A 9,235-nucleotide genomic window follows, 5' to 3' on the forward strand; every position below is an offset into this window, starting at 1 on the left:
AGTGGGTCAGCCCCAAATTCTCATGATTCAGATGATCCTCTCATAAAAGCCGTCGGCGTCGGGGAACCTATAACACATCACCAAAGGGGGAACAAAACTCCTCTGCAGGAACTCGCTAATGATTCCCCCTTCCTCTAACATCTCCCAGGTTGGACACCCCGCCCCCTCAAAAGCACTTTGTTATGTCTGTGCTTGAAGATTTACCCTTTGAGGAGCTTCCACCAGGATGGTTACAAGAAGAGTATGCAAAGTTTCCAATCGATAAAACACCAGCACATGATGTCTCGAAGCTCCAAGAGGCAGCTCAGTTCTCAACTTCTGAAGTACCCTTCACAATCACCTCCTGACCCTATCAAAAAAGTCAACCTGGGCGACTGTGACAACCCTCAGCACGTCCTTTTAGCAGCTTGGTTATGGGAGCATCCCGCATTACTTGATCATGTAGTTTCTTTTATTCACTCTTTTAAGGATGTTTTTTCTTGGTCCTACAAGGATTTGGAAGGGATCCCACCAGAATTGCGTCTCCACACAATCCCTCTGGTTGAAGGGGCTAAGCCTGTCAGGGGCCGAGCTTATAAGCTCAACCCAAAGTATGCAAAAAAATGAAAGAGGCAGGGATCATTGTACCTGTGGAGCACTTTGAGTGGATATCACCCATGGTGATAACGCCTAAGAAGCAATCCAATAAAATTTGCGTCTGTGTAGATTACCACGCGCTAAATAAGATAACTATTCCAGATGGTTTCCCCACACCTTTCACTGAGCATGTGCTCGAAGATGTAGCATGGCATGTTTTGTACAGTTTCATGGATGGGTTTAGTGGATACAATCAGTTGGGCATCCATCTAGGTGATCAGCTGAAAACGGCCTTTGTGAGTCCCTGGGGTATTTTTATCTACACTAGAATGTCTTTTGGGTTGAAAAACGCTCCACCTTCTTTCAATCGGGCAGTATATCTCATCTTTTGTCCTCTGCTTACGGATCATCTTCACATATTCATGGACGATTTTTCGACCTTCTCAGGTGCTCAATGTTCAACCCTAGTGGAAAATCTAGAGGAACACCTCGCTCAGCTCTCTACTGTCTTCCTTAGATGCAGAGAGGCACGCCTAAAGCTAAATCCTAACAAATGTCATTTTTTGGTCACTGAGGGCACACTTCTGGACTATGTGGTGTCTGCTAAAGGCTTAGCGCATGATCCAGAGAAGATCATGGAAATCTTAAAGTTACCACCTCCCATCAGCCCAAAAGGGGTGCAGAGCTTTGTAGGTCATACATGCTATCATTGCTGGTTTATACGCATGTATGCACAGGTGGCTCAACCCCTAACTAGTGCTACTGTTCCCTTTCAATGGTCGAATGTAGAGGCTGAAGCTTTTGCATATCTCAAAAAATGCCTCACTGAAGCGCCTATCTTAGTGCCTCCAAATTGGTCTCTCCCTTTTCATGTGCATATTGATGCCAGTCAACTGGCTGTGGGGGCTGTGCTGACTCAGCCTAGTAAGGAGTACAACCTGGATCACCGTGTTCACTATGCCAGTTGTCTACTCACCAAGGCAGAGCGCAAATATAGCACCACAGAAAGGGAAGGTTTGGCTATTGTGTATGCTCTGTAAAAAATTTGGCATTATTTATTAGGGGTCCACTTCACAGTTATTACTGATCACCATGCCCTGCGCTATCTACTCAACAAGCCGCAAGTTGCAGGTCGAGTATGGCGATGGCTACTCTTAATTCAAGAATTTGATTTCGAAGTGGTACTCAGGCCTGACAAGCATCATGTCCTTGCCGACCACCTCTCTCGCATTCACACGGGTGAAGAAAAAACGGGGTTACTGACAACTTCCCAGATAGCAGTCTCTTTAAGGTGGATACCATTCGGGAATGGTACAGCGATGTTTTGCATCTGCTTTCTACTGGCGTGTACCCAGAGAACGCTTCTCCACTGCAGAAGAGACGATTGTTGTTGAAGTCTAGGTCGTTCACTCTAATTGGGGGCCAGCTATACAAGTCAGGACAGGATGGTGTTCTGAGGCGGTGTGTCTCCCCTCATGAAGTGGAGTATATTTTGGAGGATGTCCACAGTGGTCCCACTGGTGGCCATTACCCTAGTCATATTACTGCTCAGAAGATTCTCCAATGTGGCTTATGGTGGCCCTATATTTAGAGATGCTATTGCTTATGTGAGGATTTGTGATGTCTGCCAGCGATGTGCGTCCAAGCCTAGCAAGCAATCAAATCGCCCTCTTCAGGTATCTCTTGTGTGGTTGCCCTTTGAGTGATGGGGCTTGGACTTTGTTGGTCCATCTGCTCAACCAGGCAATTGTAAGTATCTCCTGGTAGCAACGGATTATGCAACAAAATGGACCGAAGTGGTGGCTACCATCCACTGTACAGCCGCCACTGTCGCAAATTTTTTGTATGAAAATATTTTTTGCAGGTTTGGGTGTCCTCTGGAAGTCACCAGTGATCAAGGTAGTCATTTTGTCAACGACCTGATCACCACTCTCCTCACGAATTACAAGATTTTTCATCGCAAGTCTTGCTCTTACTATCCTAGAGCAAATGGGAAGGCTGAAAGCACTAACAAAGTGCTAATCACGCTTCTCAACAAAGCTTGTCACCTGCATCCAACATCTTGGGATCAGGCTATCCTCGACACACTTTGGGCTTATCGCACCTCCTTCAAGGCAACCACTAACTACACCCCATTCCAGCTAGCTTTTGGCCTAGAAGCAATTGCACCATATGAGTTCAACTCAGGTTTAGCAAGAGTGGGAAGTGTTCGTGTCATAGCGGGGATTGCTTCAGCAAACCTCTCTCGTCTCTCAATGTTAGAAGAAAGCAGGAGGTTAGCTTCACATGCTCTCCAAGCCGAGAAACTTCGTCGCAAAGCGTGGCATGATCGCTATCTCCAAAAGTCAAAAATAACGCAGGGTTCCCTGGTGCTACTCTATCAAGCTAAGTATCTGAAGAAAGCTAAAAAGCTGGGTCCAGCCTGGCAAGGGCCATTCATGGTACATAAAATTTTACCACAAGGAGAAATTCAATTAGTAACTTTGGACGGTGTTACATTGCCTCTGGTAAATGGCTCCAGAATCAAGTGCTATTACTCATATGAGTAAACAGTCTGCAACTATTTCGCCATGTGTAGGTTCTAATATCCCATCTCTCTCCTCCCAACTAACTTTCCACCATAACGGGTGTTCTGTTATTGTCTCAATCTCTGCTAGGTTTGTAGAAGTTTCCATCTTTTCGTCTAAAGTTTCCTTTCTCCACTCAGTCTCGGTAATTGGGTATTGTCTTGAACTTCTTACAATCCAATCACTCTTTCTCTAATTGTTTCTATCATCAGTGTTATTTGACGTTAGCACTAAGGTATTTCCAGTTAAGCTCCTAGTCTCTTTTGTGATATTTTCTTCAAGTTTACACGCTTCTCTCTGTAGCATAGAGTTGTCTGTCTCTATGGTAAACCCTTACCATCTCTACTCTCTAAAGTCCTAATCAGGTGCCTTGGCATTGGTGATTTCCAAGCACATCCTCGGCTGTCTTTGAGACAAACTTAACCTCTACTTACTCCAAGGAGCTATGGTTGCAGTCTCATCCCAACCGACTAGCAGGCTCCTATCCTCCAGAAGAACAACCCCGCCTGTAAGAGCATCACCCATTCGACCTCTACTCTTGTATAGGCATAACCAAGGGATCTCTTTGTAAACACGGCCAACCCTAGTCGACAGAATTTGCCTGACACTGGTAATCAAGTCATAGATCTGTGCTTCATTGGAATTGGGATCAAGGTCTCCCACATATAAGGAGTTTGTCCTGTAACAGTGGGTAAGTAAATTCTTAGCTTTGCTTGGCCTTCCTCAAAGATGGCAAGCATTGTTCCCATTGTGGTCACAATAGGCAAAATTCAAGGACATGCTTGGACAATCAAGCAGGGTTTAAGCTCTTTGGTGTACACCTCTCTACAGAGTGTTGTATGATATCCTTACCGGCGGGCATAGCCTCATAGTGTTCGTCTTTATCATTAACTGCCAATCACCCCCTCCCAAAACTCGCCCCTCCTCTTCCTATTCGGCCCCTCCCAATTCGGCCTCCCAAATGTCCCCCTCCCCTCCCAATTCATTCCCCTCCCCTTTCTCTAAAATTTGCCCCCTCTTCCCCCTCCCAATTCGCCCCCTTCTGCTGCCCAATTCGCCCTCCCTCCCTACCAATTCGCCTTGCTATCAAATTTTCCCTACTTCTTCAATTTTGTCCCCATCTCTCCTCTCCTATTTCGCCCCTCCCTCCCTATTCGCCCTCTGCAAATTCGCCCCCACCCCAATTTGTCATATTAGTCCCCCTCCCAATTCGCCCCCTTCTCCTGCCCCATTGGACCTCCCTCCCAATCCCTCCCCCCCTACCAATTCGCCCTACTTCTTCAATTTCGTCCCCCTCTCTCCTCTCCTATTTCGTTCCTCCCTCCCTATTCACCCTCTGCAAATTCGCCCCCACCCCAATTCGGCATATTAGTCCCTCCCTCCCTATTCACCATGCCTTAGCAAATTTGCCCCCCCTGCCCAAATTCGCCCCCCCTGCCATTTGAATTTCGACCCTCTCCCAATTCGTCTCCCCTGCCCTCCCAATCGGTCCCCTCCCCTCTCCTCCCAATTCGTCCCCCCTCCCCTCCCAATTCGCCCCCCCCTCTCTCCCCAATTCGTCCCTCCCTCCTTTTTCCCAACTCAATTCCCTTGCCCAACTCGCCTCCCTCCCAATTTATTGTTGACCCGTTCCCAATTTGCCCTGCCCTTTCCCAATTTGCCCCCTTCACCCCAATTGGTCCTCCCCTCATATCTACCCAATTCAGCGTGCTTTCCCTTATTTTCAATTTCACCCACCGTTCCCAATTGGGAAGTTTCCAAATTCGCCCAATCGTTCCAAATTTGAAACCAGGTCGCCTCGGCCATCTCTAGTCCCATCACGGGTTCGTCAAAACCAACTCGACTCGACATTTTTAAGATGGTAAGCTTTGCTTCCAAGCGACCGCGTCCCTGATAGCGAGCATCCGCGCCTTTGTTCAACAATTCAAATTTTAGGAGTTCTGTGAAAGTCTGGATATGTAAGCAGTTGTGGATTAGTTTTGGAATTTGTTCAGTGTCTGACATTCTTTTGCTCTGTATTGGAGCAACTTCAGTCTCTCTGCACGAGGTGTGCACATTAGTTAGTTCAAGAAGAATTGTAGTTATCATGTCAGGTACAAGCAAACCCTCCAGAAAAGCAGTCAAGAATCCACCACCTCCGCAGCTGAGTTCTGCTGAAGAGGAGGAGGATTCGAAAACTAACAGCCAAGATGTGGATGACTTCACTTCAAGTGATGCCAACGATGAAAGTTACAAAGCATCCCCAACTTTGGAGTCGGAGTCAGAAGCTGTCTCTGAATCGGATGCATCAAAAGGAACAAACTTGAATACAACAGGTGAAAAGAAACGCAATCAAGAAATCATCCATTAGGAAATTGCTAGGCCGGCTACATCTAAAATTCGCACACCATTCTCCTTGGCTGTTTATCTACATCCACCTCGACCGTCTCTCAGCCAAATCCTCTCCAAGGATCAGTTATAGACTATGGGTCTCACAACATTGGCCGAAGATCTCCCAACCACTGTTCCTATAGAGATGATTCACTATCTACTGAAGAACTTTCCCAAGGTCAGGGGTCATAAACTCACCACTACAAGGATAGGCCATGCCATGGGTATGAAAACCTTTCCAGCTGTGAAGCCTGCGACTCGAATCTTCTCTTAGATTTCTAAGGAGGCCACAATTCAATCATGCGAGGAAATTCTCAGTACAAATCATCCGAATTATGAAAGAAATAAACAGATCTTGGCAATCTCTAGATACTACTTTCTAGCTAGAGATGCCAAAGAAGATAAAGGGAAATGTGAACTGCCCACTACAGTATCTCATTGGGACGGTCTTTACTATTTACTCCATGCCCAACCCTGTGGATTTCACCAGATCCTTTTTTCATCTTTACAGTCTCGGGCCAAAAGATTTCGGACCCAAGTGAGATCTGTGCAGCTCAGCTTCAAATGCTTTGCAGCCCCTCTCTTGGTGTGGGTTGTAAGTATTCATGTTACACCAGATGAAGGAGATGATAATACGCGAAGTGTGCAAGGGAAAAGGAAACCACTAAACATTCATGCTGATCCTACAATCCACAAGAAAAAGAAGATAAAAGCAAAGGTGGCCAAAGATACACCAGAGTCTCTAATCTCTTTGCCAATATCGGAGAGCCAACAGACTAAAGTAACACATCTTTCACGACGGTCTCTGTCTACCAACTCTCTGTACGCTACCAGTGTTGGCTCCTGAATTTCAGGACAAATCGGCGGCTTCTCCCTCGGAGATTCCTCTACCTTCTTCCCCAATATTCACCCATATGCATCTGACTCCACCTGCAACTACCATCTCCGATCTCGTATCAACTCCTATTTTTAGCTCCTACTCGACCAATCGTACCTCCTCGTAGCGAGCCACTTGTGCCACTTGGGACATCATCAGGGGTGGCCGACTCTACTTCTCTAGTACATCTTTCGAAGAAAGTATTAGAAGACTCCAAAAATGCTATCACCACCAAAGAGCTTGGAGCGGAACAATTAGCTCCCACGCACCAACGCCACTCTGCCATATATGCAGCTATGGCGGGATCTCTGAAGGTGGCTAAAAGTGCCATCTCGGATCGGGATGCTACGATTTTCACGCTATAGCAAGCTTTGCAGATAAAGTCGGACATCATTGAAGACCTTCGGGCACAGGTACAAGTGTTTAGAGAAATGCTTCTATATGGAGATCGGTAGGCTCAGGCTGGTGGAGGGTTTGGATAGATTGGATCGGGGCCACCATTGCAGACTACAGGTCCTTCTTATCACTTTATGGGACTATACACATAGCCTCAGCCTCTAGTTCAGTACTACAGTCCACAGTACCCTCACGAGTTTCACTCTTCATCGTCCCACATGCATAGCGTTCCTAGCTGCGACGGTGTTGCTGGGGCACACTGCCATGGCTGTGTCACTCGTCGTCCTCAGTTCACTTCCGGATAGGTGTTACCCTCTACCGTGCAATAGACAACTGGCGGCTCCTTTCACAGGCGGCCAGGTTATGGACAACAGAGCCAAGCAGCCTCTACCAGCTCAGCAGTCCCTACAACGAAGTTCCACCATTGATTTGATGACTCTACCTTCGGAGACCGATCCTCCGAGTGCAGCTATAGCGACTACTCTTTCTCTGGGATGATGAGTGACAGTCTTTTCACCATGACAGTCCAATAGTCATTTATTATTGCAGTTTAGTCTTTTAGCAGTTTCAACGGTTCTCTCACCGAGACGGTGAGTGGTTTCGTGGCGGGCAACCTGTAGCAGGGCTACAGTGTCACTTTCATAGGATATACAGTTAGTACAGTTGGTCTGGTCTGGTTCACACTGGACGGACTCTCTGGGCTGGATAGTGACACGCGGCAGGATACGAACGGTGGTCTAGTGGACATCGTGGCCAGGTCACCACCACTCAGTTTCGGGATAGACTTAGATGGCTGACATTTATGAGCCGTTGGTGGCTCTTTATGATTGTACATATGAGTAGTAGTAGTAGTTTGGTCATTGATTATCTTCTTTTTACGCCTGGTCTAACGTCGTGGTCGAGAGTCTAGAGTCTATACATAGAGCACTTATTCACCATAATTGCACATCTGAGCCTCGACACCCCATTGTACCTGAGAGTCCTGGGCTGGAGCTGAGTGTGCTGTCACGCCAAAGTCTGTATCAGTTCTTTGAGATAGTCGAGTCATCTGTTGCTGTTGTGTCTCTGTGAGCTCAGTTGTTGTCTATTGTTTCCTGTTTTCAGTCTGTTTGAGTGAGATGGTCACGCACATTGCACTGAGGAGCACCCACTGTAGAGAGCACGACACACTATCTATGCTACAATGAAAGGGTCACGACGTCTTTCAAAAACAATAAGAAAGTGATAAAATTGTTAGGTTGAATTAAACTGGTATCAGTGTTTGGGAAAGGATTGCTTCAGCTTAGTCTTGAGCCAATTGAAAATCGAGATTAGCTAGCTGCAAACCATGGTAAATGGAAAAAAAACTGATGAAATATGTGCGAAAGTTGTCCAAAAATTTTGCAAATCTCAAAATTTATGCTAGTATTTTCGATTTTTTTCTTTGTAAGGAGAAAGCTCGATCAACAACCGCTTAATAAAAGAGACTTTCTTGAACGTTAACACTGAATGAAATCAAGCTATAAATTGCAAGAAATGTAAAGCCATGTGAAGTTGTGAAATGAAAGATGAAATAAAAAGAACTAATCAATATATGAGTGTGTGTGTGTATATAATTTATTAGAATTATGCAAGGTGAAGCTTCACTTTAGCATTCTAAAACAATAGACTGCGAAAAAAACATATGTGTCTGTGTATGTAAAATTTATTAAATTTATGCAAGGTGAAGATTCACTTTAGCATTCTAAAACAATAGAATGCAAGAAACGTAAAGACATGTCACGATGCGAAATGAAAAGCAAGTCTCCATTATGCACCGAAAACAATGAAAGTCTCCCTAACCCAACACAAACACTAAGGATTGCTTTTAGAAAACCAAAAAGTACCCAAAAACTTCGTAGAGCCTGTGCATCACGAATATTTGTGAGATTTATTTAATCTTCCAAGGTAATGGTCAACCATCACTTCAATTATTTTAGTGGTGTTAAAAGACATCGTTGTTTAAAATCGAAAAGCTACTACTACTAGTAGATCCAAATTTCATTGTATTAAGAGGTTTCAAAATGCATTAACCTATCAAAATGCTCTCCATGCTTCTCGCTGGACGTCGGTGCTCTCCTTCTTTACATCTTTAGCAACCCCAAACTTTGGCTTATCTTTTCACTTTCATGTGAGCACTTCTTTCATTTGTTTTCTAGAAATTAATAAGTATTTCTAATGGATATTTCTTATTCAAAGATCCCCTTGAAAACAACAAAATTGATGCACTAGTCTATAGCATGCAACAACGGGCGGAATGACGAAGCACGTAAATTTGCAATAGTATCAGTTAGAAGGGAGAAGGATGGATACAATATTGTCTGTCTCTGTATGTGTGTGTGTGTGTGTGTGTGTGTGAGAGAGAGAGAGAGAGAGAGAGAGAGAGAGAGAGAAAAAGAAGGGTCACTTTAAAGAAAAACAAAAAAATCGA

The sequence above is a fragment of the Adiantum capillus-veneris genome, chromosome 6 (genome assembly GCF_014529385.1).
Source record: "Adiantum capillus-veneris isolate H3 chromosome 6, ASM1452938v2, whole genome shotgun sequence".
In the NCBI taxonomy this organism is placed as follows: domain Eukaryota; kingdom Viridiplantae; phylum Streptophyta; class Polypodiopsida; order Polypodiales; family Pteridaceae; genus Adiantum; species Adiantum capillus-veneris.